The 11,161-nt window shown below is 35.4% G+C and overlaps 1 long non-coding RNA gene across 3 annotated transcripts; it reads right to left on the reverse strand.

The window, feature by feature from the left end:
- Positions 1–1,237: 1,237 nt before the first annotated feature.
- Positions 1,238–2,258, reverse strand: LOC149955544 (uncharacterized). 3 transcript variants are annotated; one of them, XR_016478114.1, is made up of 4 exons: positions 2,124–2,258; positions 1,718–1,924; positions 1,535–1,631; positions 1,238–1,455 (listed from the first exon to the last, which is right to left on the reverse strand). It is a non-coding gene; the product is annotated as an uncharacterized LOC149955544 (long non-coding RNA). The 3 variants fall into 3 exon arrangements; XR_016478113.1 differs by having other exon boundaries at positions 1,238–1,631; positions 1,718–1,822; XR_016478112.1 differs by having other exon boundaries at positions 1,238–1,631.
- Positions 2,259–11,161: the final 8,903 nt, after the last annotated feature.

The following is an 11,161-nucleotide window of genomic DNA, read 5'->3' on the forward strand; positions in this document are numbered from 1 at the left end:
TATAAAGTCAAGTCAGCTTTATTTTTGGGACAGTATGAAACAGAATTAGTATGAAACAGAATTAGAAATATTATTGGAAAGATTATTTATTTATTTTTGAGATTATGATGTTTGTCAGATTACAGTTTAATTAATACCTTGTTATAATTTTCATTAACGTTTAGTGTTATTTATCAGTATGTTGCTATTTATTGATTTATTGAGTTATAGTTTAATGTTTAAATTAGGGTGTGTGATTCGGGTTAACCAAGGTAATCTTAGTACCGTGTGTCGGACGTTGTGTGTGTTGGCGAATGCCGAGTGACCATCATAATGGTGTTGTGTTTTGTGAAGAAGACTTTGTATATAGAAGATTGATAAGTACTTTTAAATTATTATTTTGAACATTAACTGATTCATCCGTGTAAACTAAACCAAGTCCTCCAGCCCAAAATTAAACTCTCTTGTAAATATCCGGAAACTCAACTATCCAGAACCACGGCCAACTTTGATTTCGCGCTGCCGCGCTATAGCGGCCATAACAAAATTTTCAAAAACCATGTAAATAAGCGAAAGAAAATTGTCCCGCTAGGGCGCTACGTCTCCTCACAAAATATGAAAATTTTATTACAGGCAAAGGCGGGGGACTCGAATTAAATCCGGAAAAAAACGGTTTCTCTCGTAATAACATAATTTTTTCGGAAAAAACACGTTGGCATAAATGAAATGAAAATAACACGTTTTAGAATTATGTTCGGGTAAAATTGCCAGATAAACTAAACTAATTAAAGGAAATGTTTTTTAGTCAAAGAGGGGAGAATTTCATATAAAGAGACGCGTAATTGATACAAGGCGCCATTTTTGAAAATCGGGCTTAGAAACGTCTCGGTAATTTTTGATTTATTGTTATTAATAATAAAACGTATATAAATATGAAACCATACCGTCTTGTACCTCAAATACAAAAAATATGACAGATTTGTCTTTTCACGAGTTCCCAAGCAATGAAAATCTTCGGTTATTATGGTTAAAAATCATTAAATGAAAAGATTTTCAAATGAGTGAAAATGGTAAAGATGTAGTCTACATTTCAAGGACGACGATTATATTTCAGGTTTGTATCTTTATTTAAAAAAATATTTATCAGTCATGTTGAAAGTGCTAGTGCAAGTTCTTCAGGAAAAAATATTTCTGAGGTGGCTGAAGATGAAATCGAAAAAGAAATTGTAGAAATAAAAAAACTCAATAAAAGTCACCATAAATAACTTGCAATCAAAATTTGGCGTCAAAACCTAAAATTACAGGTTAATTAAAGGTTACGAATTTTCAAGGAAAAATGGTTTCCTCAAGCTCCCATCAAAGATGACACTGAATAGATACGTTGGAAAAATTAATGGTGAAACGGGAGTTACAAAAGCCATCTCCTTGGTGTGATACAAGACCTTCTAAATTGTCCGACAATCAAATTCCTGAAGACTATAAAAATATTTTAGATGCCCTTTTGATCACTCCTGAAACTCAATGTTCTACTTTAAAATTAGCCTGTGAAGCATACTTAGCTGGGTATGTTTTGACTTTTGAGGGAATTACAAAAGAAGGAATTTTGTGGCTGCTGCGTTGTAAACATTTCCCAGCCATGTCACAGCTCTCCACTATTGGATTTTATTAAAAACCAAGATAGAGGAAATCTTAAATATCCAAGTCTTCCATTCATATTAATTGTATCAAGAATAGTTACCTTTGTGCAACATTTGCGGGTCTCAAGGTGTTTACGATGAACTTGAGAAATGCATTTTGCCAAAGCACGAACTCTGTCCACTATTTTATAGTTGTGATCCAGAACCTGCCAAATTAATTGCAGGAATAGTCTGTCAGAAAATAGTCCCTCCGGTTATGGATAACATAACGCGCACAATTTCTGCTAAGCATGAAAAAAAGCCAATATCTAGAAAAGAATACAAACTTCAGTAACATTTACTTTGTTATTCAAAGATTCACTTTACAACTATACTAAAAATATATCTATTTAATATCAAGAATAATTATCAACAACATTATTTTAAAGATGTAGGTAAATAATTACCTAATTTAAAATATTTGAATTATTGGTTTTATAAAAAATACTATTCATAATTACGCATTACCGTGATAAGGTGTTGACCACATCTGCCGGAGCAGAGCCGGAGATACACATTTTTTATTTTTATTGTCGTAGAATATAAATAGAGTATTAAAAATATTTCAAAGCTAAATTATAATTTAAATATAACTAAAATATTAATTTACTTTTTCGTTAATAAAATAAAAATATAAAACCTGGGAAAAAACGACTTTTTCTTTGAAGAATAACAGCTGATTGCACTGGAAGGCGGCAATAAAAAGAGAAAATATGTGAGGAGTTCTAGCGCTACTTCTCCCTGGCGGGAAAAATCTTATTTTGCAAAAACACGGCGATTGTTATGGCCGCTATAGCGCGGCAGCGCGAAATCAAAGTTGGCCGTGCCAGAACTGTTTAATTTCAATCTGTTACCGACCCATCAGGCCTTATAGCGACAGCCATATCCTTTAAGTGCCTTTGCAATATTCCATACGTTGCTACCAAGTACAAATTAAAGAGTTACTATTTTTGCATAACTACTATTGGTTTCATTTACCTACTCCGTAACAATAACGACTCTACGGATCCCGAACAAATAAATTCGATATATACGGCACGGGGAAATAAGTATTTAAATTTCCCTCGAGTTTAGTGCGTGGGTCAGATTCTCAAGGTTACAATTGGAACTTTTTGAATCTTCCCTCCCTTCCAATCTCCACGACTCCCCTCAACCCCCCCCCCCCCTGAAAGTTATAGTGTCGTAATAGTTTTTCCAAGGTAAGTTGATTAAAAAAATAGTTTTAATAACTTAAGTCATTAAACATTTTATATCTTTAATGAATAGATTTATGCGGGAAAGATGCTCCACAACCAGATAAAATATTCTACTGGAAAACTCGTACCCTTCCTTCAACTCTACTACAAATTACATCTGTTGAAATTTACAATTATATTTAAAATCGATCATTGACAACAACAGCAATAAACATTTCAAAGGTTTTGAAAAAGCAGTGGCCCATCTTGAAGCGAACGATTTTATCGGTGGGTTATAATCGAGTGTGGTGAGTTGATAGTGATATCGATTAATTTATTCCTGCTTTAATTTGTGACTAATTTTTCATTTTAAATAAATAAATTTATGGGCAGTTTCTTTACATCAAATCAAGATGTTACCCATCTATGAGATCTGTCAGTTACCTTGTGGTTATGGTACTTGACCTAGAGGCGTACTGTGGGTAAATGGTACCCGGTTCTAGACAAAACAAATTATAAATAGCTTTAATATTTTAAAGATAGGAGTGTTTTAGGCGCACGGTTCAAAATGTACCCCTGAACCCGGGCTGGTACGCCTCGGACTTGACAATTTTTATAGAACTATTTGTGGTGGGGCTTGCGATTTGGTTATTGGGTATAATTGTGTTCTTATATTTTCTGTAACTTATTAGCAAGTTCTAAAATTTTTCTAATGGTTTATATATTTTTTGTATATTATAACCTCAGAGTCATGTAGGTGCGCTACTCTTTTACATGGAAAGGTACACCAGAGTGGAAAATTAACTGATATGGTTTACTCAAACCACTTCATTAGGATTACTAAGGATTTAAGTTTTAAGAGATTGAAAATTCTTAACTTCTGTATTTTATTTTTATAGGAAATTTAAAAATAATTTCAATTTTATATAAAATTATACAGCTAACTAAAACAAAGTTCCTTTCTAAGCTCTTTTAGTTTTTTTATACATTAATATTTGACTCAGATTAGAATTAAGAGATTTCTAACATTGATTTTGTGAAATGGAAATGTAAAATATATTATATTTTTCTATGGTATATTGTTGGTGAATATTAAACAGCTCCTGTTGTAAGTTAGAAACCAACCAATCTAGAAATTTAAAAAACATTTTTGAAGAAAATTAGTTAATTACTTCGTAATATTTAAAAATGTTTAATTACATTGGTACTCATTTTAAACATGATTTAATTTTTGGAATGATTCTGACTAATATAAGGCTCAGATTGGGCTCAACTGCAAATTGTAGACTCGGAATAAATTTAAGACTCGAATTGGACTTTGTCTCAACATGACAGCGATAAATTAATCCACAATAAAAAGCTTCCCTTTTTAAAATAATAATAAACCTTTGTCATTTCATCATTGCCTCTTATTTTTTCTACTCCCCAAATCTTCCTTGTTTCATCTTTCAGTGCTCTAATTCTCTCTCTCTCTCGTAAAGTTCGGTTCTCAAATTCAGGTTCATGTAGTCTGTCTGGGTTCCTTTAGAACAAAACTTTAATCGAAAAGCCTCGGGTAGTAGGTTAACTTCCGTAGGCACATTTCCATTCACTTCTGGATAAAATTTTCATGCAAATTCTCTATTGGTGATATGGTTGTCTTTTTAATACTATCTCGTGGTTGTGAATGGTGGAACGAGTTTTCAAGTTCTTTAGAAAAGTTTCCCATATTATCTTCTATGGTTATATCTCTACAAGTGACATGTAATTATTATGAAAATTTAGTGAAAGTCTTTGCTGGTGAACCAATTCATTCATAAAAACATTATACTCTTCCTAGAAAGAAGGCATAATCGAATAATCTCTAGAAATTTAAGTTACTAAAAAGGCTTAAGTTTAGGAACCAATTTCATTTAATATATCGTAACTAACTAATTTCATATTTATTCTTATCTAGCTGCCTTTTTCCCCACTAATTCACGTTTTGATTGGAGTATTATTATACTAGACGGTAAATTTAGCGTTGGAATCCAGTCAGTATCCTTAGGCTCCGAAAATGTCTGCTACAAACCCGCAAATTCGGCGCTGGGCTCCAATTTTTTGTGTTTTATTCTTGCCCAAAGGCGAGTTCTCTTCTTTGGAAAGCGATTAAATATAGTTCCTTGGGCTCCATAAATACTTTTACAACCAAAGATGCTGCACCAAACCATATTTAATTTAATAATTTGTGTTTCGAAGTTACCCCTGAATTTTTCCCATACAAAATAGCTGGCGCGATTTCAAATATGGCGTCTAAAAGAAACAAGAATGTGTTTGGCGCATGCTCACGTCCCTTCCCCTTTTCCGCCCCATTATCTGGCCAAAAAGGAGTATTAATTAAAACTGGCCGATTTAAAGGGGTTGGCAACCTGTATTGCTACGCGAAGGTGAGGTTATTTGTGCGATAATTTTGCCGCCTCATTGAAGCGGGAAACATTATCGCACAAATAGCAAAACTTATACATAAAACCGTTTTTTTACATAATAGTGTTGATATTAGTAGTAAAACCGGGTACCCGACACATGTGAAAAAGTATATCACGAAACTAATCTAATACTACTTTAGAAAAAGAATTAAAACTCCCACATTGTCGAAGTTATGTTTTGAAATAATTTTACGAAAAGTAAGTAGACTTAGTAGGCTACTAAAATACTAAATGATATTATGTTTATTTTTGGATTTTGACCAAGGTACGACGTCCCCGCCCGATGGACTATGGTATGAATAAAAGCAATTTCCAGGGGGGGGGGGGGCATTTACATGGGTTGCCCCAAAGGCTAAGTACTTTGTTTACAGCTCTGAATTTAAAAATGTTGATCTCAACATATAAAACAGAAAAGCGTTGTAATTTTAAACTTGTTAATATTTAAATTAACAATGTAAGAGTTTAGTAACTCGTAAAGTAGTACCTAATTGTTTTAATCATAATTTTTTTGTGGTATTCAATATTATGGGTACATGAAATAAAATCATTTTGTATTTCCGCTGTGGTGCAGCTGCTGGTGTGAACTTTAAAAATACGATAAATAAACTGTTTATTTAAAGTTTTAGTTAAAATTGGTCTGCATTATTACCATATTTACGTTTTTAAAACCGTTTAAAAAACGAGGGTTTAGGCTGACATTCCTAAACCAAATGAAACGTTTTTCTGTCAACTATTAGTAAACGTTTTCAAAACCGTTTATTAACCAGATTTAACCTATTTATAAGCGTAGCTTTAATGTTTTACGTATACTCCAACAACAGAGAAAAGGCTTGAAAATCGTTTTTATAACGTTTAATGTTGGTTGATTAATTGTTTATAAAACGTTGTGATACTATCGTTAAAGATATGTATATTACAAAACGTTGATATTTAGTTTCTGGTATTAACGGATAATCGTTTAAAAAACGAGGGTTTAGGCGGACATTCCTCAACCATTTGAAACGTTTTCTAATTGACCATACTTCAACGTTTTCAAAACCGTTTATCAACGAGATTTAGCTACCTAAGCAACTCACAGGAGGTGATCTATATGCATTAACAAGGATGGTTATTCGGAAAATTGAAGATTGTGGTTTTTTTTATCATAAGAATTGTCATGGACAATCATAAAAGTAATGTCGCGATGATGAGGAAACTTGGAGGAGGAGTTCTAAGTACAAAAATTCCATATCCAATAGATGAATAGCATTGCCTCTTCCTCAGTTTTGACCCAAGTCACATTATAAACAATTTAAGAAACAAACTGCTGGACATTGAAACAGAAGATGGAAATGAAGGCATATCCGGCAAATATGTTACGGAGCTATATGAGCTGCAAAAAGATGAGCCTGTTAAGGCAGTGAGAAATTTAACAAGAGCCTGCGTTTACCCTAACAAATTGGAAAAAATGAAAGTAATAAGAGCAATCACTTTGCTCTCACCACCCATTATTGCAGTTCTACAATATTTAAAGTCCCATAGCTTCAGTCATTCCAAGGCTACCAAGTTTAAAACAGCAACACCAACAATAGAGTATCTGGAGATAATCCAAAAATGGTTTGACATAAACAATTCCTGCAATAGGCATTTTGCTACTGAATCTCGGAACCCAAACAAGAGTCATTTTTTCTCTTTGGACGATGAACGACTTCTTTGGCTGGAAACCACTTTTCTAGAATATATACATCAGATTAAAGAAGTTGAAAAGCAGTTAATTTTGACCAACGAGTCTTAGCAAGCAATCAAACTGACAACTGAGACAAATGTGATGTGTATTAAATACTTATTGGAACATGGGTTTGAATTTGTTCTTACGAGGAAGCTGACAAGTGACCCTATAGAAATGTTTTTAGCATTATCCGTCAAATGTCCGGAGGTAACGATATGCTCGATTCCATAGCAGTCGTCTTTGCCATTGAAAACATACTCAAAAAGGGAACAATCACTTCGTCAGTAAACTCCTCAAATGTAGCAGCTGACAGCTTTACTGCAATGGCTGGCTATAGAGATGACTGCGTAGTCTCAGTAGCGGCACTAAGATTTTTTCACAGGTGGGCTAATTATTTTGTGGCCCCTAAGAATTTTGTGGCCCTTACAACCATGGAGTGTAGCTACACTCCATTTTACAAATTTAGTGACCCCTTATAAATTTTCCAGGAAGCGAGAAGAGCAAGGTCGTTTTCTTGGTGCGGCTGTCGTCGCGTTTACTGGACCCCTATGACCTTGTATCCGACCTAGAGGGGATACGTACACGACGGGGTATTTCCCTAAATTCCCTTTCTTTTCTTTCTATTGTTCATTCAACTTTCTCTCAATTTCCGCTCCCTTTATCCCGAATCTATCTGTTTATGGTCTACTATCTTATTGAGTAAACAAATTGATTTTGAAAGTTTTTTTCCAGAAAAACTTTTCTTGACTCTTCTCAGAAATGCAGGGGGGCTAAAGCCCACTTCAGCTCACCCTTAGCGCCGCTACTGCGTAGTCTCTATCTAGGTGTGATACAAGACCTTCTAAATCGTCCGCCAACCAAATTCCTGAAGACTGTAAAAATATTTTATATGCCCTTTTGATCACTCCTGAAACTCAATGTTCTACCTTAAAATTAGCCAGTGTAGCATACTTAGCTGGGTATGTTTTGAAGGAATTGGAAAAGAAGGAATTTTGTGGCTGCTGCGTTGAAAACATTTCCCAGCCATGTCACAGCTCTCCACTATTGGATTGGATTAAAAACCAAGATAGAGGAAATCGTAAATATCCAAGTCGTCCATTCGTTTTAATTGTAACAAGAATAGTCACCTTTGTGCAAAGGGCATACCCCTACATTTGCGGGTCTCAAGGTGTGTACGATGAACTTGAGAAATGCATTTTGCCTAAGCTCGAGCTCTGTCCACTTTTTCATAGTTGTGATCCAGAACATGCCAAATTAATTGCAGGAATAGTCTCTTAGAAAATAGTCCCTTTAGTTATTGATAACATAACGCGCACCATTTCTGCTAAGCATGAAAAAGTAAAAGAGCTTGTAAATAAGCCAATATCTAGAAAAGTAACACTTCCTTTGTTATTGAAAGATTCACTTTTCAACTATACTAAAAATATATCTATTTAATATCAAGAATTATTGTCAACAACATTATTTTAAAGATGTAGGTAAATAATTACCTAATTTAAAATGTTTAAATTTTTGGTTTTATAAAAAATACTAGTGATAATTACGCATTACCGTGATAAGGTGTTGACCACATATCCGCCGGAGCAGAGAAAGAGATACACATTTTTTATTGTTATAGAATTATAATTTAAATACAACTAAAATATTAATTTATTCTTTCGTTAAAAAAATAAAAATAAAAAACCTGGAAAAAAACGACTTTTTCTTTGAAGAATAACAGCTGATTGCACTGGAAGGCGGAAATAAAAAGATAAAATATGTGAGGACCACTAGCGCTACTTCTCCCTGGCGGGAAAAATCTTATTTTGAAAAAACACGGCGATTTTTATGGCCGCTATAGCGCGGCAGCGCGAAATCAAAGTTGGCCGTGTTACTACATAAGTAGCCGCCGGCCTCAGGACAGGAAAATTCGTATTTGGATAATACTGATACAAATGTATTTATGTTAATGTTTTATTATTTTATAGTTTTAGTGAAATATTTTCAATGTATTTTCAATAAATTTTTTTATTTTTCAATGTCTAATTTAAATGAAAATCTTCGATTTTACGCCCTAAAATTTTGGAGCCCTGGGCCGCTGCCCCGCTCGACCTACCCGAAAATCAACGCCCCTAAACATAGGTGATTTTCTCAGGGGGGCTCTGCCCTAGTCTATTTTTTCCTGCCCCCCCCCCCCCGGACCGGCGCCCCTGCTAACGATAAGTATTTTTGATGGTCTTCGAGCGAACTACTCTTGGTTTCTTCCTCCAGTTTATTAAACATACATGGTTGGAAACTTGGTTTTTTACCTTCTTCACTCGTATGCCTTAACATAATGCTATAGTTGGGTGAATGCAAAATACCGGAATATTCTAGAGATTTGTATAAACCTGGAGATTTGTGGTAAATGAAAAGGCAGCACTGTACCACAAGAGGGTGCCACCTCCTTTCCTTTTTACTATTGTGTTGACTTATTTTTAACTGAGTACCGAGAAAAAGTTTTGCCATTCATCCCCTTGCGGACTGGTTGTTTCTCCAATCTTCATTATTAATTTACAAATTTATTTTTCCCTTCTAACCAGTTTTCTCTTTAGCGTTATTTCCTTACATTTACTACTTGGATGATTTCAGTCTGACTAAGTTTACCATTGAAGTAGATTGAGTTATCACGGTTGCAGAGTCACTTTTAACGGTTGCAGAGTAGAAAATCACGGGTGACGTCTTCAGAAGTGAAACTTGAGGTTTCACAATTGTCAAATTGGGAAAACCGTTATGAAACATACCCGGAGTTGTAATTTTTGATTTTAACCGGTCTTGGGTTTGGAAAAATTAACGATCGAAGTGTTCGGAGTAAATGTAATTTTGGTACTTAACACAATTGACATTAATACCTGGTTTAAATTCCGCCAACCAGTTCGCCCAATGTTTACATAACAAAGGTTTAGTTTTCAACATAGGGAAGGCTTCAAACGTTACGCCCTTCATGTGGGTTTATAAAAATATCGACTATCGCTATTACATTTTGGAAATGCGTCATGTTTACAGGTAACCATATTAATGGTGAGTCATTAACGAAAACTACTGAATCCTAAACGACTTTTTCAAACAAACGCCGTTATCAAAAATAAAATTAAAAAAGGTTTCAAGGACTACCTACAGATGGCCCTAAAGTCAGCCGGAAAAAGCGTCAGATTTTGTTCCAAATCTCATTCCCCTATACTATTTCATCCCCCTTTGGCCGTGTTTTCAAAGAGACGTACCCGTTTATACGCACAAGCTTGCAGCTATCATTCCCCACGTTAATTCGTCTATGCTCAATCCCTGGATAAAGCGTTTACAATATCATCATCCCACACCGCAAGAGATTTTCGCATCATTAGATGTTCAAAGCGCCTTTTGGCATATCGCTCTCGATGAAGACAGTTCGCAACTCTGCACATTCGCAACCCCGCACCGCCGGTTTCACTACCTCAGTTTTCCCAATGGGTTGGTCACAGGCTCGGAAGTATGTCAGCAGAGTCTCCGCGCTCTTTACCCAGTCGCTGAATTTCCTGATGTGGATATTTCCACGGATGACTTTTTACTGTCCTCTGCGTCGCTGGCCGCCCATAAGCTTTCGTGGTCATCATTTCAAGGGCGCGAGGCGAAAATTAAACTAAATTACCTAGGTCGACTCCTTCACATGGACCACGATAGATTCGCGAGAAGAGTTTTCGACAACGGTCGCCTGACTGGCATTCAAACAAAATGGTTCCGAAGGAAGACTTATTGGGACCAACTGTATGGACAGGGGACGAATAGAGGTGAAGCGAAGTCGGAGAAAGAGTGGTGAGGAAAGGTGGCGAAAGGGGTAATTAAAAAAACGCAATTAGATTGCAAATCCGAAGTGGCGAAACACCAGTCTCGTAATGTACACGCGCAAAGAGGCTCCCGCGATAGAAAACTTATCATGCCGCTAAAGGCCTACTTGATCAATTGAAGAAAACTGAAAATTATTAGGTATTATGATTTGTCAAAGGTCATCCTTTAGGCCCCGCAATTTTTTGCCATTTGTTGGCTTCGAGGATGAGGTCTATATTAAACATTTGGTACCTCGACGACTCTTCTTTAGGAGACGCCCATGACGTAGTTCTACAGGTTCTACAACGTCTTCCCGAAGTTTCTTGTGACATCAGCAAACTGCAAGCTCCTCATCCTAAA

The sequence above is a fragment of the Leiobunum rupestre genome, chromosome 2 (genome assembly GCF_980474605.1).
Source record: "Leiobunum rupestre chromosome 2, qqLeiRupe1.1.hap1, whole genome shotgun sequence".
NCBI lineage: Eukaryota > Metazoa > Arthropoda > Arachnida > Opiliones > Sclerosomatidae > Leiobunum > Leiobunum rupestre.